We start from the raw sequence: 27,500 nt of genomic DNA, 5'->3' as shown, positions 1-27,500 counted from the left end.
AAGTAGTATGTACGGCTTGGAGGGAGGTCTTTCATATCTTTCGAGATCTGGAAAAGCCAAAATCAATGATTTTCTTAGCCCTTATAAAAGAAAGGAAAACTACTGATTCTTGAGAACCCCTTGCACGCTCATCTCACGTCGAGGTACTGCAGAAGAAAAAACAGCTAAATCAGACAGAGCCAATTTCTCGTAATCGATTAGTTAACATCTTGGTTAACCTTATTCAGACGGAAACAAATCATTGGCTTATCTCTCTATCGAGCCATGAAAAAGATTCAACAAAAGACAGAAAGAAATCCACTCACTATTTTACGTCAAGCAATACGCGGAGTCACTCCCGATATAGCAGTAAAAGCAAGACGTGTAGGCGGATCGACTGATCAAGTTCCCGTTGAAATAGGATCTACACAAGGAAAAGCACTTGCCATTCGTTGGTTATTAGGGGCATCCCGAAAACGTCCGGGTCGAAATATGGCTTTCAAATTCAGTTACGAATTAGTGTAATGAGGTAGAAAGAGACGGATAGGGTGGGAATGGATGTAGTTGAGTTGGAGTTTTTTCCTTTTCAGTCTGACAGTATGGAGATTGAATTGCCGCGATTCCGGCTACCTGTCCTTGTGGGAATCTCAAGTCGTCTCTCTGAGGCAGATCGAATCTTTCCTAGCCTCTTCCTGTTATCCCCTGCTCGTTTTCGGGTTGGGTTCAGGGCCCAGGCACCCTTCTCCTCTCCTCCTTACCCGTTAGTTGTTCTTTTCGAATTTGGTTTTGCTTTGTTGGGGTCTTTCTTAGGCTGTAACTTTAAAGAAGACGATCTAATACGGGAAGTTGATGTTGATGTTGTTGGGTGCCCTTGCGAGGTTCCGGTCCGACCTCTATTTTTTTGGCCTAATTGGAGTGGAAGGAGTCTTGCTGTGGAGATGGTTTACTCTGAACTTGAGATGGTAGGTTTGGGAGTGGAACTTTGTTTACATTCCCCGTAAAAGAGTCAGTGTTGAATGGTTTTATCCCCCCTGAGGCCCATCCTCCCCTCGTTGGTTGACTGGACATCTTCAGTATCCCCCTCATTCTCACTCTAATAGAAAGGCCGGGAATGACCAGAGGTGTATGGACGTTTACTCTGTCTACCTTTTTAACCGAAGGCATACATGGAGTTGGAACCGTTTTATCTAATACTAGTATGCGCGGCAAGTACTTCTGCCTCATCCTGTTCCTTCACGGTAGGTACGCTTGGCCCCTTGTTACATTGCCTTTTTCTATCCTTAATGTAATGGTCTGAGACATCAAGCCGCATCGGCTGCCTTCTCTTTGATTGATAATAAGGGAGAAAAGGTTTTAATGCACCTAGGGCGTCTAAGTGCCCCTTTTTTTGAGGGGAGCCGTTCCGTGTGGTAGAGGGCGAACAAAGGATAGCGTGCTTGTGTTGGAAGCGAGCAAGCGGGTGAACGAATCACCAACCAAACGGGCCACTTGGTAACTAGGAGTGTCTCTTCATCTTCATAGCTGGGATGCTTCGAGCTTCTGGGCCTCGGAAACCGGAATGGAATCTCGTGACCCGAGGGCGAATCCGCTAGCACGTCCCGGCTAAATCTGACCCGATTCTTGCCACTCTCCCACAAACCTGAGTTTGTTTCTTACCTAACCGGTGGCGTACGAGAGGGAGGAGCCTAAATACCCTGCCCCCATACTGGTGCGGACCGTTCTTGCCTTTGGTAATATCTGGTTGCTGGTCTGCTTCACATGGGTCCCCCTTTCTTTTTCATACTTCTGTTATTCGACTTTTGCCGGAGAAAGATATTATGACCTTAGTGATGCTTGCGTTGAGTATAATAATAAATACTCGTGATGAGTCCCCCTTAACTACACTATGCCTTTCTCTTTCAGTTTTGTTTAGTGTCATTTTCTGCTCTCTCACGCTAACGCTAATACTTCATCCTTTTTCCCGCTGTTATCCACTCCTATAAAATGCTAAACAGGGGGCCATCCTCTTTATCCTCATTGGACTCAAGGACATCGATAAGCTAAACCAATTAGGCAGTAGATTCGATCGATCTAAATCTGCCTAGCTCCCTTCCGAGAAAGAATCCCTTATACAAAAAACATCGAGAAAGATATTATGAGCACCAAGTGGATGCTGCATATCTTTTCTTCTTCTATATTTTTATATATCACACGTTGCCCCCTATGAATTAGTTCCAAGAAAGGGGCCGTTCACGTCTTTTTTTCTCGGTTTTTGATGTAGTTGCAATAAGTTTCCTGATTTTCGTCGAGATGGGGTGTGAAGCGTCAGTACCTTTTTGAGAGTAGCCAAAGGGAACAGCCGGCCGGTGGGAGCGAGAAGTTTTGGATTCGTGACTGGAATCCCCAGTAGGGCAGGGAAAGTCCCGCCAAAATGTCCAAGACTGAGGGGCGGAACGCTTTCCGAAACAAATCTGTTTTTTTAATCAGCTTGAGCTGGACAGGGAAGGGCGAAGAAGAAAAAAATACCAAGTAATTTACAGAAAGGGAAAGAGAGGGTTTGTGATCGAGTGCCATTGCTCCCACATCTTTTTCCGGTCCGGCCACGAGCATAAATGTTTTATTGGGTTTCGGACCTTATTCACTCGCCTTATCTTCTTTAACTTGGCATCCTGTAAGAAAAATGGTGCAGCAGTTGACTGACAATGCGGATTTGGAACTGGCAAATGAAAGAGAAACCCGAGAGGGTCTTTTCAATCTTTTTTCTTAATTGGAGAATCACCAATTTCTTATTTGTTCGGATTTGATTGTGTTCACAAGGGGAAAGGAGAAAAAACCCAAAAACAGAAGCAGAAGAGGAAATACTGGTAAATGGCTAGCAGATTCGCAGCAAAGTCCGCTTATAGTTCCTTTTGGCACAACAGGGTAAGTAGTCAACTCTAACAAACCAACAAAAAGACTCAAGCATTCAGATAACAACAAAGACACTGACCGTCCAAGCATCAAAAGAGGGGACTGGGGATTGGTCCCTGGTGATACAGTGAATATCGAACCATCAACAACTCGGAAAGCATCAATCCCAATAACCCTGAAATTGCGATCAACTACCTTGCCCACAAGGCATCCACCATGGTAGTGCCATATAGTACTCACTGCGGGCAAAACTCTCCCATCAGCCGATCATTTGATTGATCAACGGGCAATGCAGGCCCCACCTATCTTCAATCTCGGCCCCCAAACAAACCATTCCCTGAATTGGAAATCCTCCATGGAACGGCTCCTCAGTACATCACCGATCTTGCAGGTGCCATTCACACACCGCTCCACATACATCACCCGGATTACTAAAGTAGTTGAACCGTACAATTGGGTTAACCCTGACATCTGTAGATGGCAACCGGAGTGAACAGAGAGTGGCCCAGTAATCTTCTCCATCAGGGTAGCCACAGTGAGATAGAGTGGTGAAGCTGGGTTCCGAATGAAAAGAGAGCGAGCCGGGGAGACAAAAGGTATGACATTGGAAGTTGCTTCAAGGTAAGCCCCTGTCCCTGAATTGGTTATGCCCACGACTTGTATCAGAGAGTGCTCCAATGGCATTGGGGGCACAATTGAGATGCCATTTCGGGGGTTCTCATAGAGGAACTGTCCGACATAAGGCAAGTGATGAGACAGAGGAATTCCCCACGATGAGAGGGACGGCCTCGGTCCAATGCCACTCAGAAGCGGAAGCTGTGGGCTTCCGAGAGCCCCAGCACAGAGGTGATCCTCTCCCTTTGCACCATTGCATGGCCCTCTTTCTTTGGTCGCGAAAAACAACCCCAATTGCCGATTGCTTCGATCCGCGAAGAAGAGGCTAAAAGAATTCTTTCAACACTTGCATAGCTTGCATAGACTGCACTCTCATATTCAAAGCTTTCGCATAGCTGAGGAGATCAGCAACACTGTGTCTACGACCGGAACTCTCGAATGTCGAACCACCAACCTTGGTACCCACTGAATGATCCAAAGTCAAACCATTATAGGGATCAACACCGGCTTACAATAGCCCGTCTCTGACTGCCGATTGCCAATTCTTGAGCTCCGGCCTAACCTAAGATAGCCCTCTCAACCCACTCATAGGACTGGTTCACCACTCGGAGGTCCCAATTCACCCCTGACCTGACCTTCCGTAGAATTATTGATCGGCTCGACTATAGAACCCGGCATTGATAGCACTACTGCCGTCAAGAACCCGGCCTCGGGCATTGGGGACGCCGTCTTCGGAGGTTCAGGCTTGCGCCGGGGAGTCGAAAGCACCTCCATGAGAGTGGTGAGGAAGACTGATTGGGTCATCAGATTAGGCTTTCCGTACGGAACACCGCCCCTTTCAAGCACCAGAACCCGCTCATACTCAGATAGCGTTGCTGCCGGCAGCCGGCGGCCTCCTCTAGTCCTCTGATGGGAAATCAATCCGTGGCGTTGAAGACAAAACCCAAATAACTCGGACCTGTAAACAGAAGAAAGATTGATCAAAACCAGTTCAGTTAAAGGATTGAAAGAAAAAAGACATTAAAGAAGAAGAGAAAGAATCAGAGGGTTATCGAATGATTACTTTGTTGAGACTGTGCTCTGGCCAAGGAAATGAGAGTGAAGATCCTAAAGAGAGGGGTGGAAAATGAACTCAATCAAAGAAAAAGATGCCTGAGGACTGACAATGGTGGAGAATACACGTTGCAAGAGTTTGATGATTCAGGTCCGTCATCCGTTTAGCTGCTCACACAACACACTCCACAGCAAAATGGAGTTGCAGAAAGAAGGGCGAAACTTGTCGAAGCATGATGCGCATGCGAAGAACGTACAACCGCTGTTTTGAAAAAGGAAGGAAACCCCAAGCTAAATTAGCTTTTCGTTACCAACATTGAAAAGTCTTTGGCTCCGTCTGCTATGTGTTCTGAGCAGTTACGGACTCAGCTGGAAAAGAAGGCGGGCGGGCTAGTTGGTGCATCTTTGTCGGCTATGATCAGCGTAGGTTGAGGTGCATTGATCCGACTACAAAATCTGTATCTCCACATGTCGTTTTCGATGAGGCATCATCATGGTGGTCCTCCGAAAATGTAGTACTGCCGTATTCCGGGATGCTAGACTTCCGTATGCGGGCACAAGCACCTGAGCAACAAGAGCCTGATATTGTGAGTCACTCTGGACCTGAGTCAAAAAAGCTACACGAAGCCCTCCTGTCAGAGAAAAAAAAGCCCAAGGCCCGCGACCCGTTAACAAAGAGTGATGCATGTCTAGAAGAGAGCAACAAGATATTCAAGAGGATCCCTGCTGAAGGCACTGTGCTTGATAGCCGACTTAGAAGATCGACAAGGAAGGATCAGGAAGCCCAATCAATCCCAAGTATAGAGAAGCCAGCTATGCGGACACTGTGACACTTGAACAGTCTTGTGCCTCTCCAGAAAGTGGAAGAGCCAAGCTCATTTGAAGAAGCGGCTGGCCTGAAAGAGTGGGGCGATGAAAGAGGAGATTTCTGCCTGAACACCTTAAATCAGAATGAGACATGGGAACTTGTCCCATTACCAGAAGGAGGGAGTGAAGCCAATCGAATTGTCTCGTTCCGGGTAGTCAGGGTATGACAGGTGAAGCGCAAGAGTGACGGCTCCATTTTGATCTCGTTGGCGCGATTGGTTGCTCGGGGCTTCTCACATCTCACAATGGATGGGGTGGGATTGATTATGAAGAAAGATTTGCTCCTGTGGAGAAGTTTACATCTATTAGAATTGTCGCTGCTATGGTCGCTCATTTGGATTTTTCATGAGATCAGATGGGGATGTCAAAACAGCATTTTGAAATGTGAACTCGAGGATTTATATATATGGTACAACCTCCAGGCCAGGTTTTTAGGTTCTTGGGCATGAAGATCAGGTTTGCAAGCTAAGAAAGAAAGTCTTTCTTTATATGACTTGAAACTTTCTTCCCGACAGTGGTACGGTACCTTAAGTTTCATCAAGCTATTAGCGATATGGGATTTCGTTCGACGATCATTGTATTTCAACTCGAATAATGGATGGTGAGATTAGAATATTGTCAAACTATGTTTATGATATCCTTATTGCCGGAAATTCCTTGTTTGCCATAAATCGAACTCTAAATTGGGGCTGGGTGATGAAGCTGATTCTGTGTTTGGAAATAGCGAGTGGCTGTGTTATCTGCCCGGACAACAAGTCAAGGTAAGCTTCCCTCCCTCCTGCCCGCTGACTGGCCACGTTACTGAGAACCTAGGAACTGCTGATTGATTTTGAGCCACAACTCTTTCTTATAGTTGGCAAGGCTTTTTCGGGGACTAGCCCGCTTCCCATTACTCAACGAAGGCTTCCCATTGTCCGGTTCTTTCTGGAATGTGGGATCGTTTTAGATCGTACCCGAGCTGCCCACTCCCAACCTTCACTCAGTCGTCAGGCTGCATTTGAACTACAGTGGCTGAAATCCGAGTCCGGGTCCCGGGCTGGCTGCATCGGGGAGGGGTAGAAGCAATGGATCGAGTGTATGGATTCAATTTCTTCTCGTCCTGGGGATCATCTCTCCTAGTCTTGATCTAGCCGGTCCCCTCGGAATGATCTCGAGCTACTTACTCCCTCTCCTCTTCTCGTGGAGCTACTTCCTCTCGCTGCTTCGTTCCTCTCCGTCAATTCATTCGTTTAGGGCGAGAGCGAAAGCCCATGCAGTCTTTCATCTGTATCCGAAGGGGACAGACTTGCCGGCAACCAACTAAACTCCTTGTCCGGTTCAGATAGGCTGCCTGATGACCTCCATCTGTTTTTGATACGTACATGGATGGAATGTATGCATTTTCTGCCTCTGATTGGTCCTTCTCAAGCACACAACTCCTAATATCAATATCTCAGGGCTAGGGATGCGATACGGGGAACCTCTTAGTACGGGGCAAGGGGAATGCATGCTATTTCCATTTCTTCACATCCTACCCAACCCAGCTATGTTGTCTCGTAGATAGCAAGGTCAGTTGATTGTTGCTCATGACAAGGCAAGGAAATTCCTCCCGCACTTTGTTCTCGGACTAGTCCCGGTAGAATTCCCCGTAGTCCTGGTGGATACTCATTCTAAACCACATGGGAGCTTCTGTAGCCAGGTTACCGGCCATCTCGATACTCAAAAGATTACGAGACTTTTGCCCCCACTCGAATTTCCCCGTCTCCACCGGAAACTGTGCAAGGGAAGTGTCCGGGTTCCCTTGACGAGGCAGACGAAGTGCGGGTGTGCATCCGATGGATGATCCGGTTCAACTTGCTAGCCTAACCACGTCTCGAGTTTTGATGAGTCTCAGAAAAAAAACCGATGAAAGATGCGGGTACATTAGAGATTCGAAGGTCTCCGTTTTCCATTTGATAGCGTTTATTAGGATTAGGTCAACTCGAGATAGCAAGAATATACAGGATTAATATGGACAACTTTTCTCCTTACACGGGAAGCCACCACGAGAAAGAAACCTTCCGCCCCAAAGATGATTGATGTTTTCATTCGAGAAAGACACTCCTGGCTTAACTCAAAAATGGGTAGCTCATTTGCTCCTATGGCCTATCTTGCGGCCCCCTATGGAAAGTCCGGGTTTCAAGCCCTAAACGGCCTTCAGGTCCACCCGCCTACTCAAGAAATCCGAGACCTGTTGTAGGAGAGAAGCTGCTTGACTGATAGTTTAGATAGTAAAGGCAGATGCTATCGGTAGATTCAGTCTGAGGCTATTGGTTGGAGAGATGATCTTAAGCTGACGCATATAACCCTACCTACTCAAAGGCGTGCAAATCAAAGCTCCTCCTCTTTTTCCACACACAGAGAGACGTCTACCTCGACTATACCATATTGAGCTTTCCTCCCGACATTGGAATATGGATTGGGAAGGGGGCGAGTGGATGAGACCTTCGAGTCGCGTCTCAACCATTTCAGTCTGTATAATGACTTTGCTATAGAATTATTAAGAGAAAGATACGCTTCGCTCCTATTAATGCGCTTCGCCCGCCTGACTGGAGAGGGCGGGAGGTTTGAATGAGTGACTTCCCGTTTTTCAGTCAGTAAAGTAGACTGACAGAAAGAGGAGAGGTTTAAGCACTTTCGATTCGGTAATAGCCAATAAGACAGTTTGCTCTTACGTACCGCTTGTGCGTTCTCTCTCTTGCCTGTGTGTACGTACTTTAAGCAGCCTTTCCGTAGATCACGGGTCAACTCTTTTTAAAGGAGCCTCCCGAAGCCAGCCATAGAATAACGGACTGCTATCCTCTTACTTATACAGGAACAGAAGAGGGCCCTAGCGGAACAAGCGCTTTAGGAAAAGAGCTATTACCTTGTTACCGGGAATAGAAAGTACTGGAAGCCAATATAGGGTCGAAAGTTGGACTATTCCCTTACCTAAAGGCAAGCAAGCCCTAAAGTAAGTAAAGGGAAGGAAAGGGCTTCGCCTGACTCGTTCTCCAGCCTCAGGCTCAGGAAAGACAAGAGTCAAGTACTACCTGACTAAGGCGATAGGTGGACAATCTGACCTTACCTTTATCTCGATATCACTAAGCCACAGTAGTCTATTGTCTAGATCTGACTACTAGTCGTTAGACTCTTTCTATAGAATAGATGAAGTATCCGAGTAGTCTCTAGTTTGATATTGTAGTCGTAGTCTCGTCTTTCTAGTAGTAGTCTAGTGTTCAAACAAATAGTCTTTGCCTCATATACATTTTTGTATACACTGAAGTATACAGAAGGAGGGAGAGGAAGCAAGGGTCAAGAGAAGTCAGCTCGGTTTATGAGCCCCTCTCCTCTTCTCGTCGAGCGGCTTCTCCCCTCTCCTCTTCTCGTCGAGCTGCTTCGCACCTTTCCGATTCATTCTCCTTTAAAGACCATTTATTATCAAATTCTATCCTCTGTCTATTTTTTGGGGTATTTGAGTCCATTTTCCCTGATTTCTGGAGGTAAACAAGGATCGGTCTCACTGCTTCGCACCTTTCCGATTAATTATCCTGAACCGATATGACCTTCCCTTCACTTTACAGGAGAGTCAATTCATTCAATCCTCTATAAAGAAGAATCAGAGAATGAAAGAAAGAGTGAACTCCTTCACCTATCGGTCTCATTGCTTCGCTACTTCACCTTTACAGTCGGTAAAAGACAAAGAGAGAGAAAGAAAGTCAAGAAAGAGAAGCTCAATCACCTTTGACTCTATTCCCTGTAAGAAAGATGAATGATCCTTTTCCTTAAACCTTTGACTGATTGAACGAGGTAAAGCAATTCCATTGGCTGGCTGGCTGAACCTCTCCCTTCTTGAACTGTAAACAAGGTCTCACTGCTTCGCCCCTTTTCCTATATTTCTTCTTTCACGGTAAACAAAGACGAAAGAAGAATGAGACAGAACTACTGAACGAGGGTTGAACTATTCTTTCTCTGATCCTTTCTTTCACTCTTGAACATAGGCTGGATGAGAAGAAGGTCAAGCTCCTGAACCAGAACCCATTTATTCTTTCACTAGGTGTTTGATTGAACAGGAAGGAAAGACTCAACAAGAATGATCCTTTGTCCCTGATTTCACTCTTTCACTCGGTAAAGCAGCTGAGGATTGACTCTCCCTTCTTGAACTTACTCTCCTGTAAGTAAGAAAGATTCATTCTCCTGCCTGAACCTTCTTGAACTGTAAACTCATGAACCTCTCCCTTCAAACACGAGGTAAATTCCGTTATTGTGAGTTATTCAACAAAGACTATTCTTTCACTCTAAAGCAAGGTCAAGCTCCTGAACCTGATTGAACAAGGTAAACTCCTGAACTACTTCCCTTCCCTTCTTTCACTGTCAACACTCAACTCAAGACTCAACTCAAGATTAATTAGACTGAACAGGAAGGAGCTCGGTAAATGGAAAGGTGTTTAACGAACTGTAAACAAGGGAAACTCCTGAACTCAATCACTTGTGCCTTCTTTCTGTAGGTCTCTTTCTTCCTTCACCAGATTGAACTGAAAAAGAAAGAGAAGCTCCTTCACCTATTCTGTATGGTCTCATTGCTGAGCTCCGGAACTGTAAACACTCAAGATTCCTTCTCCCTACTTACTCCTGAGCGACTTTTCCTTCTTTCACTCGGTCTCGCTACTTACTCCTGAACCTATCCCTTTCACGAACTGTAAACACTCAAGATTCCTTCTCCCTACTTACTCCTGAGCGACTTTTCCTTCTTTCACTCGGTCTCGTGGCTTCGTCGCTCCTGAACCGGAACCGGAACCCTCTTTCTCTTCTCCTTCCCCTATTGATTCTTGAACAGTAAACTAAGCCTCAAGATTAATTCGACTGAACTACTTCTTGAACTCGGTCTCTTTTCTTTCCTTTGATTCTGCTTTCAGAAACATTAATCAGACTGAACTACTGAAGGAACCTTCTTTCACTCTTTCACTCGTTAAATAGGTGTGTGTTTTATTCTTGATCTTCTGCTCTCCTGGACTATTACTTCTTTCACTCAGTACAGGGTAAACTAATTCATTGACTCACTCTCCCTGAACTGTAAACACTCCTTATTCATTCGACGGAACAGTCAGTCTCGACTCCTTATTCATTCGAGAGAGAGAGTTTACGGAACTGGCTTTCTTGCTCGGGCTCCTCTTGCTTGCTGGGTTGTAAGGAACTGGCTTGCTTTCACTCTTTCACTCCTTTTCTTTTCCGATATTCCCTGAAGTTCTTGTTCTTTCCCTTCTTTCACTTGGTAAAGCTGCTTCAATTCCATTGCCTTAACCTCTCCAACTCGGTTTCATGTCTTCGGCCCTTCCCCTGTATTCCCTTCCCTTGCCGAGCTAGCTTTCTTTGTTTTATTCCCTTCTTTGTCTTCGTCTTCTGACTTTGACTCCCCCTGAACCTGTCCCTTCTTTCATTGAACTCGGTAACATGGAATAGAATGGGTGTTTGTTGAACTCGGTCTCTTCTCTTTTCTTTCCTTTGATGAAGCTTTCAAGACTCTTCAAATTCAAGAAAGATTTGCTCATTCACCTGAACCTTTGACTCTATTTATTACCTGAACTTGACAGGTAGAGTAAAGAAAAGAAAAGCAGAATCAGGAAGGAAAGAGGAAATCAAGCTTAATTCGAGTTTACAGTGAATAAATAGGGAGAAGGGAGAATCAACATTCCCTATTCCTTTACAGTCGAGTCAATGAAATCCTTTGATGATATTCCCTGAACTTGACAGGTAGAGTAAAGAAAAGAAAGCCTCTTTCTTCTTTTTCTATTGGTGCCGGAACTAGTTTTCAGGCCATTTGCTCTCGATGAAAGGCCAGAAGTGGAAGTGATAGATGTAGTTAGTTATCCTTGCTGTCTGTCAATACATTGCTTCTTTCTGGCCCTGGGGAGCTTGTACCTGATCTGCCCGGGAGTCCTATTCCTTCTGCCGGCGAGATAGTTCCAATTGTTGTAGTCTCTTTCTTCCCTAGTACATAATTTCTGGGAGGGATAGAGTTTGTATTTGTATTGACTATAGGCATTGACTAAATAAGCTAAGCTATACTGTCAAATAAGAAGGACTCCCCTAAAGCGTATAACGAACCAAAGAAGCCTTGCAATCTAAGAGCTTTCCATGGGGATTGAGTGTTGGAAACCCCTAGGAAGATTCCCATGCAGTCTGACGGGCTGAATACTAGATCGAAAGGCTTCCTTTTATATCAAACTCATTGTACCAGCTTTCAAAGGCTATAAGGTAGAAATGGTTTCAATGGCACCCCTCCATTGCCCTTTCCTGGGAAAGTATTCCCACCTGCTAACTAGGAGGATTCCTCCCCTTTCCTTTCATGGAGACTTTCTTTTTGGGGACCCGGACCATCATTGTTTGAAAGAGTTATCTACTCCCTTCTCTGAAGAATCAACATAGCAAAATCATTCCACTGAGGGGGCTTGAGGTAGTCTTATAAAATGAGGGTACCACTTTCTATTTAATAATTTAAATGTGAATAGAGAATGAACCATACATATTCTTGGAAGATCAGACAGAGCCTCGAGCCTGAAAAGAAAGGGGTTACACAAAATTGTTCTCTGATATGCTTTCTAGGAACTCTCAGTCTGAGAACAACCCTTTTTTTCTTTGGTGAGTAAAGGCAAGCGGAACAAGACTTTGTTGAAGCACCATACTAACATACTCTCCCTTGGGTGTGCATGCTACCCGCATAGCTGAAGATTAGGTCTGATACGAGAGACAAAAAGCATGTAGAAGTTGCCTGACTCACTTAGGGCGGTGTAATTGCCGGAATCGTCTCAGAACACCCATTATTAGAAGTGGACATCCCTTGTCTCTTCACGAAGGGGGATTGGAAACTAAGCTCTCCAAAGAAAGAGGCCCTGTACGAGAAAGAGTTAGAAACCGAAATGGGCCAACCACATCCTCCACGTAAGACCGAAAGAGTGAAGTCAAGCTATATATATATCTTACCCTCTTTACCTATTGTAATCCGAACGTACATGGTTTACATCATCCCCGGTTTTCCAGTTCTAGTAGCCCTCTCTTCATTCGTAACATAACCCCATGGATTTTGAAGCACTCCACCACGAATAAGACCTAATCTTTTTTCTGACTTGCCTTTTCGATCATGATGTGAAAGTGAAACTCACCCTGTGGTCTTCATTTTCTAAGGAACTCTCTCAATCACAACTCAAGCAGTGAACAGAATTCCAGGCCTCATCATCATCCTTTATATGTGAAGAGATGTTATAGAACTTTTTGAAGCTAGAAGTCGTACATTGTTTACCCGAGAATAAGTTCATTCCATTTCCAGAGAAATGTAGCCTTGACCTAAGGCAGAATGATATGAGTGAGTTAAGGAACTTTTTTAAAACTGACTATTGCTATTGGTAACAAACAGTCTTTAGGCCCTGACTCCGCTTATCTCTCTAGATGCTGCATTACCGGTCTTAGGACTTTTTTGACAAAAGCGGGTAACTGGTAAAAGAAGAAGATGTTCTTTTTTCACGAATCCAACTGACATAGTGGCAAGATCATGACTATTTAAGCCAATGAGATTATTAGCTCAGACACTATTCTATTCATAGTTGTTGATCTATAGGGTAATTAGCCTAAACATGGCATGTCTGACTGATTGACAGAAGTAAGTAGGCAAGTCTGGGACTTTCTAATAAGAACTTCTTTGTCAACTACCGGTTGTACGGATTGGATTCGCCAGATGCTCAGATTGTCTCAGTCTTCAATTAGCTACCATCAAAGCCTCCTTAGCTTTTGCAGTGCTTCGTAGCAGTCATATTGAAATATAGGCTTGTGAGATCGATCTCCCACGCTGACTCTTGCTCTAGCACTATAACTAGCACGCTGACTCGAGCTTATTTAGGATTCCCTGACCCTTTATTTAGATTCTTCCGTGGGACTTTCAAAAAGAGAAAACCCGGCTTACTTGATTACCTGACTTATGAGATTTTCTATCCCATTGGCTGACTCATTACTGGCTTAGAGGTTAGAACGTTAGAGAGGGGATTCCTATACCATCCTTATTCTATCTTTGCTTTATTTACTGCTTACGGATACAAGACTAAGGAAGAGAACCTGGTTTTAGGGTTGGATTACTAACTCAAAGTCTGCTTACAGGATTAGCTTACTACGCTGGGTATACTGGATTAGCCGGTTTGTCAGCGGCTTAAAAGAACCTTCCTTCCTTTCTTTTTCCCGTTGGAATTCATTCCTCACTACTCCTTGCTGGTGAGCTTACTTCTACAGTACAAGGCGGGGACTTATATATTCTATATCTTTTTGATCTCGCACTGATAATAGAACCAGGAGACTAGCTATAGCTCTTGCGCGCTTCCCTGCTTACTCCACTTCCCTCGTGTCAGCGGGATAGAGTAGGGTTGTTTGGTGTCCCAAGTTTGTACCGAGAGCGAGAGAAGAGAACTTGCTCACGCTTTCCAGGCCCTGGAGCGACTCCTGTGATTACCAAAACAAAGAAAAGGAAAAGAAGACAGATGCTTTCTTCGTTCGGCCCTCATTCCCTTCCTATCCGAAAAATCTGGTTCTTCAAGGCAGGAAAGACTGAAAGAGGAGAGTCGTCTTACCCTTTCTCTTTCTGATCCCCAAAAAATGCTAGATCCGAAGCAACTATAAGTCGATCTGCCAAACTAAACTCTCCTTAATAGAAGGGTCTCACCCCAAGCTCCTTTAGAGCAAGGCTTTTCCGGCTTTACTGACTTAGCGGAATAATCAGCTGACGCAACTCTTGGTCAAGCTGTTTTCATCTACTTATACTTAGCTTCGGTATCGTACCCAAGAGAATCAGAATCAGAAAAAGTACCTGGACCTGGATCCAAGATCACGATATCCGGAATCAGTGTTGGAGGTCGATTCGGATACCCCACCCTTATTATAGAGGAGAGTTTGGCACTTAGTTGCCCTTGGTTAGGAGGTTGACCCTCATAACATAAGGCCTTTCACTCGAAAAAAGAGGTTTTACCTATCCCACTATGTCCTTTGTTTAATACCCATTTCTAGTTCTTTTTCAAAAGGGGCTTTGCTTGCATTCAAGACAGTTGATTCAATAAAGTTCGAAGTTACTAGAATGTATTCTTCGGGGTAGAATTTCTTCAAGTCATTCGTACCGCACGAGATCAATCAAATACCGCCGGCGGATCCTGGAAATTCTTATCTAACTGGCACATCTGTCTTTTGCTCCTCTCTATATGTATGTGCTTTAGCCCTGATTGCCTACCTAATTTTTGAATACTGAAAGAGAAAGAGATTCGATTCGTCTTGCTTATGTGCTTGCTTATTGGATTGAGTGCGGGGTAGATGCTTCTGACCGAACCGCTCTTTGCTTCACCCAAGATGCTGTTTTATTCTATGAATTATAGAAGTTGACATTCTGAAGGAAACCACGATTTCGTTAGTGTTTCGGGAAAAGGGAAATGAGGCGTTAAGAAAACGAAAACAAAGCGCCCCTGAACCTCTTCTTTATGGTCTCGTGGCTTCGCCCCTGAACCTCTTCTTTATGGTCTCACAATTCCATTGCCTGAACCTATTCTAATTGAATGGACTCTCCTTCTTTCACTGTAAACTCGGTCTCATCGCCCCTCTCCTCTTCTCCTCGAGCAACTTGACTTATCTACCCGGATCTTACAGAAATCAGTCCCCCCTACAACTAGATACTTGATGGTGTACAATCCTTTCTTTCCTCTTTCTAGCGCTTGAACCAGAATCCCATTTTCTTTCCAACCCCTACCCTTTCCCTTTCAATCAAGCCTTTGTTAGCCCTTTCCTCGAGGAGTCGAGCTGCCTATCTTCTCCTCGAGCCGCACTAGCCCGGCGATATCGATCTCGACCATTCATTACTTTATTCAATTCTATTCTAACTTCTAGCTTGGCTTGTCCTTAGCTAAAGAAAGATAGTTGGAGGCCGAAGACCAGAGTCTGGTTTTTACAAGATATGAAAAAGAGAGTCTTTGTCCTGCTATTCCCGGCAATAGCTCTTTCGAGGGAGGGTTAAAAGAGAGAGAGGATCGGTGCCCGCTCTTTCCCAATTCGAACCATGGGAATAGGCCTCTTACGGGTCGGAAGGCTTCCTTCAGTGAGTGCGCCTGTTCAACTAAAACTCTTGAAGATGCCGAATCAGAAGAAGCTAGAGAAAGATCAGTCTCAGCTAAAGCCGAATACGAAGACGCATCGACAGACGCATACGCAAACACCGGGGAATCTGCAGAATATGAAGTTAGTATCCGACTCAGAATTCAAAGATAGAGACGCATCTGCTCCCGAATCACCTAAAGCGGAAGTCTGAATCCGATGACGCCACTTGTTGCCGTTGATGGCCGTTGCAGCAGCACCGGTGCCGGTCACATGCTTCAAAGTGGAAGAAAACGGATTGGTTCGAGTTTCTATGAGTCGACAGGAGAAGCACCGCTCAAAGGCGGCTCATTGAGCCGGTCATTTTGACCTTGTTTTATGAAAGGAGTGGACTTGACTCGAAGGAAAAACCCTCGAACCGAGGCGGTTGATGGGGAGCTTGTAGCTTATGGTGCTTCCTTCCCTGCCTACTATGTATACCTTTGATGATTTTCTTTCTTTGTTGACCCTGTTTTCCGAAGGTAGCTGAAATCCTCCTTTTTTCCAAAAGTCGATGAAAAAGTGGACGGGTATTGTTTTGTTCTTAGCTTGGCGCGCTTGCTTCCCTCTAAAGAAGCCCAACCGTAACACTTTTCAGTCTTAGGTGAGAATCACTCAATTCTTTCTGTACCGCCCTCTCTCGCAGCAGTATTTCCCTCAGCAGCATATCCAGTTTATTCCGAACATCTATCTCATTTGTCTCCTGAACCAAACCTTTTATCCCGCTCCGCCCGAATCAACATCAAATTTGAGCTAGGTCAGTCATAGGGTTATTTCCAGTCTAGTCTAGAATCAAGCAAGACCAAACAAAGCTGAACCTTAACTACGTACAAGGTACCTGTGAAAGCCCTGACCGTGGTGGACGCATGCACTCGCAACCCAAAAGGAAAGCGAAAGATGCCCCGCCCCTTTCTTTCTTCTTTGAAGCTGAATCAGATTATCTGCTATGCTATATTAAGCTGAATTGTTTAAGATTCCGGATTTGGAACTACAGCCTTAGCCCGGGAGGAGACTGAAGACTTTGGATTTGAACAAGAAACTACGTCCCCGCTTTAGGAAGGGCCTTAGCCTTAGCTTCAAGATCTCAGTTTGCACCAACCAGGATTTCCGTTCTCACCAGGAGCCGATTGCTGGAGAAAGCGATGGAACAAGATAGTCGTTTCTTTTTCTCTCTCTCCCGATCAGGTTTCGGTTAAGTAATCTGTCTATCCATCTGGTTAGGTTTCGACCAAAGTATGGTTGGGGTTCTGCAGTTGAGGATGAGGATTTTGGGGAAAAAGATTAACAGAATTCGGGCAAAACTCTAACAGGATAGGGAGGAGGAGTATACCATTGAGGATTAGGGTTGGTTATTTACATCCGAAAGGTGAAATTGCTGTAAATACTGGTTGTTAACTACATGATCGACCGTCTTTCCCGTAAACTATTATGAGTTCGAGCTTGAGGACAAAGGGATAGGATGAAGATTTGCTTTTTTCTATCACCTTCGGTGCCTCTCTACTCTAACAACTATTCATCTGCTAAGATCTCGCCCAAATAGAGAAGTGAATCTAAAGGCCAAAGAGTGATCTTTGAACGCTACTACGCATCCTTAAAAAGAGTCTCGTGTAAGGTAGGTTTGGGTATAGCAGGACTTGAACCTGCGACCATTAGGTTAAAAGCCCAATGCTCTACCAACTGAGCTATACACCCCAAAAAAGAAAAATAGGTGGGAGGATTGATGCAGAAAAGAAAAGAGGGCGGCCCCTCTTCTTCTCATCATATTCAAGGGGCGCGGCTCCGTATGAGGCTCGTACTGCAGAGCAAGCGAAGAAAACGTAAGGGTGCGCGTTAGCACTCCCGCAAGAAAACGGCCTCGCTAACCCCTTATTGATTTCAAACTCAAGGAAAGCCTTTCTCCCTCCATATGAGAAAGATGCGCTCAAGCACCCAACCTATACAAACAAGGGGCTTGGGCTCGAAAGCCGGCCTTACTCAACAAGCACCTTTATTAGTCAGGTTGCTTCTTTCTACTCATTGAAGATTCTATCCACAAAAGAAGGTCAACGGGGGATACTAAAGTGGCTCTCACTGACACCATCTACGATAAGGTGAGGTCGTCTTTCTTTCCAGCCGCCATCCGGTTCTTAAAGCCTTAAATCAGGGAAGGGGAGGAGCTATATGTAATTAGGGTCTTTGTTGGCCGTTGTTCCGGTCGAGCACTCTCTTTTCTTTGTCAAATTCCGTCTTACCAAAGAAGACTTCTGCCCAACCCGCGAAGGCTTGTGAAGTTGGACCAGGTACGAAGAATGAATCTATCTCTGTGTACGGAAGTTGCTGGCCGCTCAACTGTTCGAGCGTTTTCCTTTCTCCTATTATTAGAGTGGGGTGGTTGGTTCCGATTCGAGAAGGGTAGAATACCTGGTCGAAGGTCCAGTACAGTAGGTAGCCGGCGTTTTCGTTTTGGCTCCCGAGCGAGAACGAGAAATAGGCGATGCACCATCCTTGCTGCTACGTACGTTGACCTTGACTTGACAGATTCATCCAATGGAACCCACACTAAAAGGAGGACCACAAGCTCGGGGCTCGACGAAAGGGCAAGTATCAGCATGTTGAAACTGATTGGGGTTAGCAGTGAAAGAAAGAGCCCGGCATTCATTTCTTCATTCATATGAATAGCTTAGTCTACTAAAATCAAAGGGGGACCAGCCTCATCGTGGTAATTAGAGGACATCTTTGATCGTTCACCTCTAATGTGACACGTTCCCTCCCAGTTATATGATCAACGGGATCAGTCGTCCAGCGGGGCTCTTTTTCTTCCGGGGAGGCAAAGTAGTCCCCTCTACTGATCGAACCCCCTTTCTCTAAGAGGTCTTCGTAAACATGTTAAAGGGCTCCTGTCTTCGGCGGGTCACCTTTCCAAGACTGAGAAGAACATCTGGGCAAGGGAAAGCGCAGTGCGCCTGGTGCAAATGGCTTGATTTTTTCATGATATACCAATCAGAATGGAGGGCCCCCGTACATGATTGATATAATCACTACTACGTGGTGGGGGTCGCTTGATGCGAGAGAGGCATGAGTTTCGATCTTGTGGTGTATTCGTTTGCAGTGAGTAGGGCCTCTTTCTCGTTGATCAGTTCGCCTCCGCTCGAGGGAAAGGTCTCCATTCCTACGGCGGTTTTGTCAACGAACGCGTCTCGGGCCGGGAACTTGATCCCCCAAAAAGGAAGGGGTCTCTTTCCTCGCCCGATGATAGAGGGCCAATTCTCGTTGCACAAGACGGTGCCCTCTCACTTCGAGTGCCTTCCTTCGTAGTCAAATCTGATGATACGCTTTGGCGATGTTACCTACCAAATCAAAGGCCTGCTAGGTGATCGAAATCGCTCAGGTCAGTGAGGACTAACTCACCTACTCCAACTCTCTCGTTTTTATCTCGATAAGAGTTTCTTCTATTTCATTCAAAAGGCGACCCACCGCGCTATAAGATGAGATACTGCTGTTGTACTACTTGACTGGTAATAAAAAGCTTACGTAAAAACGGGAAGACTCTTCTACAGTAACCCTCTCCTACGCTACTAGTGGACTCTTGCACAGAAAGGCCGACAGAAAGAAGCAACCTTTCTTAGCGCGCTTTTCAAGTGCTTAGCTTCTGCTAGCGGCGCAAGGCCATAAAGTCAGTTCAGTTGGAAGCCTAAGCCAAGAAGGTACGAACGAAGTGACAGGCCCTTTTAGAGTTTGAGAGATAGGGTAGGGGGGCGGCTTGATTGTGATAGTAATTTCGAACATCTCTCCCCTTTTCTCTTAGCGTGCACTGTTTGCTTGCATGCCGCTTTAGGCACATCTCTCTTTCTTAGTTTCACGCTGCTAACCTAAGTCAGTCTTTTAGTAAGCGTATAGTTGCAGCTATTTAGTGTAGAATCAATTCTTTAGTGGACGCACCGAAAGGGCGGGATAAGACAAGGCGGTGGAGATTGGTTGAAGATGATGTTACGCGGCGTTCAGAACCAGCCTTGAAGTGAATGAATTTGAAAGAACGAAGAAGTCAGGAAATGAGACGACTCTTTCTTGCACTATATCATAAACGGATCTTCCCCTCCACACCAATCACGAGTTTTTCTCCATTCCTCTCGTATATCGTCGTAACGCCCTTAATGCTAGGTTTTGAAAAAGACTTTTCATGTCATTCCTATTTAGGTCCGATTCGGATCCCTCCGTTGTTTCTTTTTCCTCCCGCACCCTTTCCTCGAAATGAGAAAGAAGATGGTACACTCGAATTGTATTATTTAAGTGCTTATTGCTTGCCAAAGATCCTACTTCTACAATTGGTAGGTCACCGGGTTATTCAAATCAGTTGTGTTTTCTCTGGTTTTCCCATGTTCAAACTTCCGTACCAATTCGGTCGATCCGGAATGGATCGGTTAAACATTCTATTAGGGAGCCTGGTCTTGACTCTGATGTGTGGTATTCATTCTCGTTCGGCTCTTGGAATCACATCCAGCCGTGGTTGGAACAGCTCGCAAAATCCAACCACTTCACCTACTTCATTGCCCCCAACCCTTTCTCGTACCTCTATTGAAACAGAATGGTTTCATGTTCCTTCATCGATTGGTTATTCCTCCCCGTTCGTCACTCTTTTTCCAATTGCGGTCTCGATTAGTTTACAAGATTGAATGGCTAATTTGCCTCCGGACCCTAGATTCGATTGTTTTACAAGAATGTTGAGCGGGGTATGTAAGTTGTGTATCTGGGAGGAAGTGCAAATCTGGGCTTTCGCTTTTTTGCACCCTGTTTTGGTCTTGCAGCTATTGAAATGAAATAATAATCTCTTTCCCACCGAATAAAGATTGAATATATGTCCAATCTCTAGTGGTGGTGAAACCAACCAAGATGTATGTCGTCCGACCCGACCTCAGACTCTTTCTTCCCGACCTATTTGACCCTCTGCTGTTATTTAGGTGGTATCCCGAGATAGAATTCCTCCCGGGAACACACGAAAGAAAGATATGAACTGGGTAAATAGAAATGGAAAAGAGATGTTTCCAATTCATTCAAATCCGAAGCTTTTTCTACATCCATATGATCTACTAAAGTCGATCGGTATTGCCCATATAATGAAAGCAGATCTTGGTCTATAGAGTCCCAAGAAGGTAATAACTCCAACCTGTCCGATGCTTCTTCGGCCAAATACAATATACAAGTGGGACCTGCACTATGAGCAAGCTGTGCGTAAAACCGCTGATTTTTGCCGGTTTCGCAACAACTTGGTCGAAATGGGGTTCTACCGGGAAACCAGGGATTTTTGAGTTTGCGCCATTGGTTACTGGTCGAACCACTGGAATGGAATGAGATCAGAATCTCTGGAGATCTTTCCTCTCCACTTACTCGTAACAGGCTTTCCCTCTGTAGCAGACGGATTCCGAATGGCATAATTGTCCGATTTCTTACTAGATCTTCAAAGAAGACTTCTCCTACTCCTCCTTCTCCTTTAGGATAGGATCGTCGTTGGTCCTTCTTTCACTAATGAGATCATTAGATCACCATTTGATAATAGTTCGCGCGAACGCGCGAGGGACGAGACTTTCTATCGCTTGCTTTTCACTCTCAAGACAATGGTCTCTCTCTTCTATAAATAGAAAGCGAAGCAAAGTGCATGGCGCTGAAGTGAAGAAAGCTCAATAAAGACAGACGAACACGATGCAGGGCATAGCATAAATGAGACCGCTGATCATTTCATAAACCATATATGCTTGACCTTGATCGATGCTTTTTGGGGGGTGACTCACCAACCGACCCAGCAGTGATCGATGACAGAATGGTACGAACAAATCCAATGACTTTGATTTGGGAGTTCTCCATTTTCTTGTCTCTTTACCCCTTTTGATAACCTTCTAAATGGAAAGGGGTGCACCTCCAGATGGGCAGGGACTTTGCTAAGCTGTTCGGCCACATTCTATTCCGATTGCCTTGAGAAAAGCATCCATTTTGTCCTTCCCTTTTCCTTTCTCTCTTCTCCGTATCCTTTTTCTTAATTACAAGGGACTTTATCCAGATTGTAGACAGAAGGTAGTTGGTAAGGGATAATGAGTGGTTGTGGTACAGGCAGGGTGAGGGGTTGAGTCGGGATTTGAATCAAAACTCTATAAAACGTCGAGAATCTAAGAGTTTTCCCTACCTGGGCGACAGTATAAAGAAGAGAGAATCCGAGAATATGCGAGACTGTAAAGAAAGGAGAGGGAATCCGACCCCGGCTTCGCCCGAAGCATGCGAAGGAACGAGCCTTGTCTACGAAGCAAGTTCAGTCAGCGCAGAAAGAGTCTGCGAGTGTGTAGTTGACTAGTAGTACCATTAGCCTAAACGCTCCGTATCCTTTGCGGCCGCCATTCTAATTCCTTCGCTATTGGAACTATGACTCCCGCTCCGTAAACTATGCTCGCTACCTCCCGGGTCTCGTCTCAAGCTGTGGTATAGACGGAGTTTCCTGCCTCCTGTTACAAATCTAGACAAAGAAAGGGTAGCTAGTGCCCTTAATCGAATGACTTGAAACACTTCTCTGTAAGAAGCACTATTGGATTGGTTGCAACCACACCTACTCTTAGTCTAGTCTTGACTGACCTGGGCTTTTTAGGGATTCCCTGAAACCGGAGCATCTTGTATTTCATCAAAACTAGTTGGGCAACCCCGGAATCTCGAGCCACGTGGCGTTCCAACCCAGTTCCAACATCGACTGCAGCTTCTCCATCAACTGCAACAAAAGAATGGATTGATTAAGGTAAGGTGACAGAATGGTATCAGGAGACGAAGGAGCGAAGCAATGAATGAGACAGAGTTGCAGAGGTTCAGGAGTGAAAGAAGGTGAAGGAGAAGATCAAGAATGAATAAGGAGTATTGTATTGATCTTTTACAGTGAAAGAATAAATAGTCAAAGGAGAAGATCAAGAATGAATCTTTCATGTTTACAGTCTCGTAAATTCATTCAATCCGGTTCAGGAGTTCAGTCTCAGTCTCTCTCTTGCCTTTAATTTCACATTACCTCAGTCTAAAATAGCCCAAAAAATAGGGGAAAGCATCGATTTTCTAATAAATGGTCCTTACACGAAAAAGAGTGAACGAAGTAGGAGTCTTTGTCTTTCTTTCGTCTCCCTTTATTCTTTCACTGTAAACTCGTTCAATCAGGTTCCGGATTTCATTCATGTTTCGTCTTTCCTTCCCGGATTTCACTGTAAAGAAACGATCATTAATCTTTCGTCTTTCCTTCTTCAGTCTCATTCATCTTTCTTCTTCTTTTCTTACATACAGTTCAATCAGTCAAAGGTTTAAGGTTTCGTCTCATTCTTGTTTCGGCTTTGTTTACAGTTCTTCAAGTGATTGAGTTTACCTCGTTCAATCTGGTTCAGTCAGAAGGAGTTTACAGAATAGGTGAAAGAAGAAATAGGTGTAGGTCAGGTATAGGTGTAGGTCAGGTAATATCGGTTCCGGTTCAGGTTTTCAGTCTCTTTCCTTATTAATTAATTACCTCTAGCCAAAAATAGCCCAAAATCCCGGGAAAACGTAAATTGAATTTATTTCAGCAGCTGCTGTTAGTGAAAAAGCTCTGACGAAACTTGACAGTTATATGGAGCATCAACTAAATCATAAATGGTCTTTACAGGAGAAGGAGTCTTTGTCTTTGATTTCCTCTCCCTGATAGTTGGTTTCGTCTTTCCTTCTTGTAAACTCTCATTCTTCTTTTGGCTTTCCCTTCTTCGAATAACGAACTTGAACTGAAAGGTCAGGGAATAATAGAGTCAAAGGAGCTTGACCTGATTCTCAGCCAGCTTACTTACCCAGTTTAGTTCAACCCTCCCTCGTTCAATGACCTCAAAAATAGGGAATATCGTCAAAGAGTGAAATCTGTCTCATTCATCTTTCGTATTGATCTTTGACAGTGAAGGGAGAGTCTTTGAGTGTTTGAATCATCCTCCATCCAGTTTACCGAGTTCAAGAATCAATAGGTTCAGGGAGAGGACATTAGCAGCTTTCCCGAGTGTTTGAATAAATAGGAGAATTCTTGCTTGTTTCTTACAGTCGAGTAAAACAAAGAAAGGATCAAGATCAGTTCCAGAATAAATAGGTTCAAGAAGGAGAGAGAGTCAAAGAGTGATAGTTTACGAGGTTCATGAGTAAGTAGCTCGAGCTCGAGGAGAAAGATCCGTTCAAGAATAACGAACAAAAGAAGAGAACGAATGAATTTCATATGCTTTACCAAGTGAAAGAATAGTATATTTCAGGCGCCCGAGGTTCAGGAGTGAAAGAAGGCAAGGTAATGAAAAGCTGAATGAGTAAGTAGTGAGAGGAGAAGAGGATAGGTTCAGTCTCATTCATCTCTCTCTTTTCGAAAGGTTCCGGAGTTCACTCTCTAGAATCTTGAGTTTCGTCTTGACTTAATAGTTAATTACCTATAGCCCAAAATAGCCAAAAAAAAATAGGGTAAAGCATCGATTTTATCCAAAAAAAAAAATAGACAGAAGATAGAAAAAATGAATTAATGGTCTTTACAGGAAAAAGAGTGAAATCAGTCCCATTTAGCCTATTTTGAACGAAAATACAGGGAAAATGGACGAAAATGGCCCTAAAAATAGACAGAGGATAGCATTTTATCCAAAAAAATAGATAGAAGATACAGTTTTTTTATTAATGGTCTTTACACGAAAAAGAGGGAAATCTGGGAAAATGGACTCTTTTAGCCCCAAAAATAGGGGAAAATGGCCAAAAATACCTCAAATACCTCAAAAATATCCCAAAAAATAGACAGAGGATAGAATTTGATAATTAATGGTCCGTCAGAGTTCAATCAGTCTTGAACAAGGGTCGGCTTCTTTCTTTCGAGCTGGCTTGCTCGGGCTCCCGCCCCTTCCCCTCGGCCGGCTGGCTGGCTGGATGAGAAGAACCTTCCCCTATTGATTCAAACACAGTAAAGGAGAATGAATCTTGTCTTGCTTGAGTCTCCCTTCAGTCTTGAACAAGGGCCGAAAGAACTCTTTGACCTCAAAAATATCCCTAAAAATAGACAGAAGATAGAATTTGAGAATGAATGGTCTTTACAGGATCAGTCTAATTCATCTTGTCTTGTTGTCTTGCTTTCGTCTTTCAATTCTCTTTTCTTTCTTTTCTTTACTGTAAAGTTCAGGTCAGGTCATATCGGTTCCGGAGCAAACAGACCTACAGAAGGGAATGAGTGAGGTAATCCCACCCAGCAGCTTTACCCAGATCGAAACAGATTCCGAGCACGTCTGGTCAAAGTCTATCTTGTCTTTACAACGCCTTGGCTAACAATGAATTTGATTGAGTTTTTCTCATATCCGCGGGTTCTTCCATTTGCTTTCTCCCTCATTCATAGAGGAGTAAGGTGGTATACTCTATTTATCCGCTTATTGGAACTCCTTCTAATGTTTATCTGCTTATTGGAACTCCTTCTAATGACCTATGCATTCTGTTATCATTTCCAGTTGGACGAGATTAATCCAATTTAAGGAACTCTTTCCATTTTGTTTTAGGGCTTGGAGCAGATTCAGCCTTCCTTCTTTCTTCTCGGTCCGCTTCTTTGGCTCCTGATCTTGAGCTAACTTTTCTTGGCCTCAGGCTTGGCTTCTTCTTGGAGTCCTTGCCTTTTCGAGACTTTAGGCCCTTGCCCTTTCTTTCTTTGCCTGGTCTCGACTCCCCCTGGCTAAGTACTTTCATTCAATCTAGCAGGCTAGCTGCCTGTTCTGCCCCTCCCCTCAGTCTTGGCCATTTTGGCGTAGGTTGTAGCCTGTTTGCTTGAGGCTCATCAACATGTCGGACCACAACCGGAACCCTCCCCCTCCATTCTTCCTGAAACTCGTCCTCAAAATGGATCTAATTGCACTTCACGCTCCGCCTTCTTTACGTCTTTTGGTCCGCCTAACCAGCGCATCTTTCTCCGGAGAAGCAACCCGCTCGCTCGAAATCTGTCCCTTCTGTTTGTTGTGTAACAAGGCGTCCACACGATTACGAGTCTGCTCCCAGCCTCTTCGAGAACACTAGCCTATGGTTTTTTTCCCACTAGCCATGGCTTGGCCGAACCTTTGGCTCTGATACCCCTTGTCATGGCGCTAAGTCCTTCAAGCCCCCAAACCGGGGCACCCTGCTAACCTAACAGTCCGCTGTAGCAGAGTAAGCTGAAAAAGCCCTTTCGAGATTCTTAGTCAAGCCTCAACGCCCTGCAATCTTTCTAAAGCGCTAACGCCTTGACTTTCGATTTGGAAATGCAAATGAAAGAGTCAGGTGTATTCTCGTGGCTTTCGCGCTGCTCAATCCCTTGCTTTGTTCTCGAGTCAGGGGCCTTTGTTTCCACCTTCATTTTGTCGTGCTGCTATGATGTAACGTGCAGTCGTCCCGAGGCAGCAGGATGTATGGTATAGGGCTCCCTCTTTTCTCTCCCAACAAGTCCTTGATAGATTTCGAGTCGGGAATAGAGCTGTGGCTTATTCGGCGCTATATCACAATTCATTCATTTTTGGAGCTGTTCACGAAAGGTGGCATGGGACATCTGTCGGCGGCGGGAGAGTCTGACATCCGAGCGAGAGGTCAGACCAATCCAATTCATCCTGGTCCGATCCGAACGGATCTTGTTGAATGAACTGATCCATTGTAGTATGCCCAATTAGTTCATTTTTGCCTACTTGGACCCGCCTTCCTTTGACGACTCCTGAGATATAGTGGAAACATTTTGTTATGGTGGAGAGTGGGGAGTGAAAAGATGAATGCAGCGGAGAACGACCGCATGAATCGGAATCCACAACGAGAAAGACAGACGACCGAGAAAGAAAGGCTCCACGTTCTCCAAGTGGTTGATCTTAGCGTGCTAGCCGCAGCTGAATTTCGGTATTGTGATAATGCTTTCTTTCTCTTTCTTAGCGCTCTGCTCCCCCTTGTATAGTAAGGGGAACTCTGGGTATAGTATAGTAAGGGGAACTCTGGTTGCGCGGCTTTCTCTTATCTTATAGGGGTCTATTTTCTCTGACTTTACTAAGCTTGACCTACTTGACTCAGCGGTTAGAGTATCGCTTTCATACGGCGAGAGTCATTGTGATATGAACCACGACCAAGGAATTTCCATACCTGAAGGTCCAATTACAAGGACGAGAGCTAAGAAGCTACAACAAACCTTATACAGTTATATTCAAGCTATGGTGAGCTCATCAAAGGAAATTCTAGAAGACGCTGGAGACCTCCCTTATATGTTGTGCAAAGTTGAGCTTCAAGAAAGAGATGAATTAAATGCACTTTAAGTTGCATTTAATGAACTCCACTGAATTTATGAAGCTAGTTCAAGGATGAGTCAATAAACACATTTTATTAATTGTATTATTTTATTATAGTTTAAATATTTGTTTGTCATATTTAAGCTAGTTTTAAATATAGGAGTTAAGGTTATATTGTAACCCACATAGGTTACTATATTCCACCATTAACTAGCCATTTTAATATGGAGGTTATGGGTATTTTTCATTTACTAGCCCATTTAATTTGGGAGTTATATATCCATAGGTTAAGGTTGTAAGGGCTATATAAAGCCTTCTTTTCTTTGATTAGACATCAGATTTTGGAATTAAGAATAGAATTTTTATTTTAGCTTTGTTGAGAGCTAAACTTTCTTTGCAAATTCTTGTGTTTAGAACTTGCATGTAGAGTTATTCAAGTGGTATTGATCAAACCTCTTGTGGAGTGATTCGAATCACGAGTTTAGAAACGAGTTTTCTTTACTCTTGATCTTGATCATCAAGGTAATCCGTTCCATACTTTCCCTTGGGTTGATTTTCCATATCATTTGGTATCAGAGCTTCAGGCTCAAGATCGGATATATGTTTCATTGTGCTTATCTCTTTTAATTCTCTTATAATTTTTTTTTTCTCAGTTTGTGTAGAATGTTCATGTTCTATCACAAAAATATATAACAAAAAAAAAAAAAAAAA

General features: G+C 44.3%; 1 non-coding gene and 1 pseudogene across 1 annotated transcript; both read right to left on the bottom strand.

Annotated features, from left to right (window-relative positions):
• Positions 1-2,732: 2,732 nt before the first annotated feature.
• Positions 2,733-4,696, bottom strand: LOC111473882 (annotated as a pseudogene).
• A 12,472-nt stretch (positions 4,697-17,168) lies between these two features.
• TRNAK-UUU lies at positions 17,169-17,241 on the bottom strand. Its single transcript has one exon. It is a non-coding gene; the product is annotated as a tRNA-Lys (tRNA).
• Between the last annotated feature and the right edge of the window lie 10,259 nt (positions 17,242-27,500).

The sequence above is a fragment of the Cucurbita maxima genome, unplaced genomic scaffold, assembly GCF_002738345.1.
Source record: "Cucurbita maxima cultivar Rimu unplaced genomic scaffold, Cmax_1.0 Cma_Scf00181, whole genome shotgun sequence".
NCBI lineage: Eukaryota > Viridiplantae > Streptophyta > Magnoliopsida > Cucurbitales > Cucurbitaceae > Cucurbita > Cucurbita maxima.
Note: the sequence above shows the minus strand (reverse complement) of the source record. Positions and strands in the feature narration are given on the sequence as shown.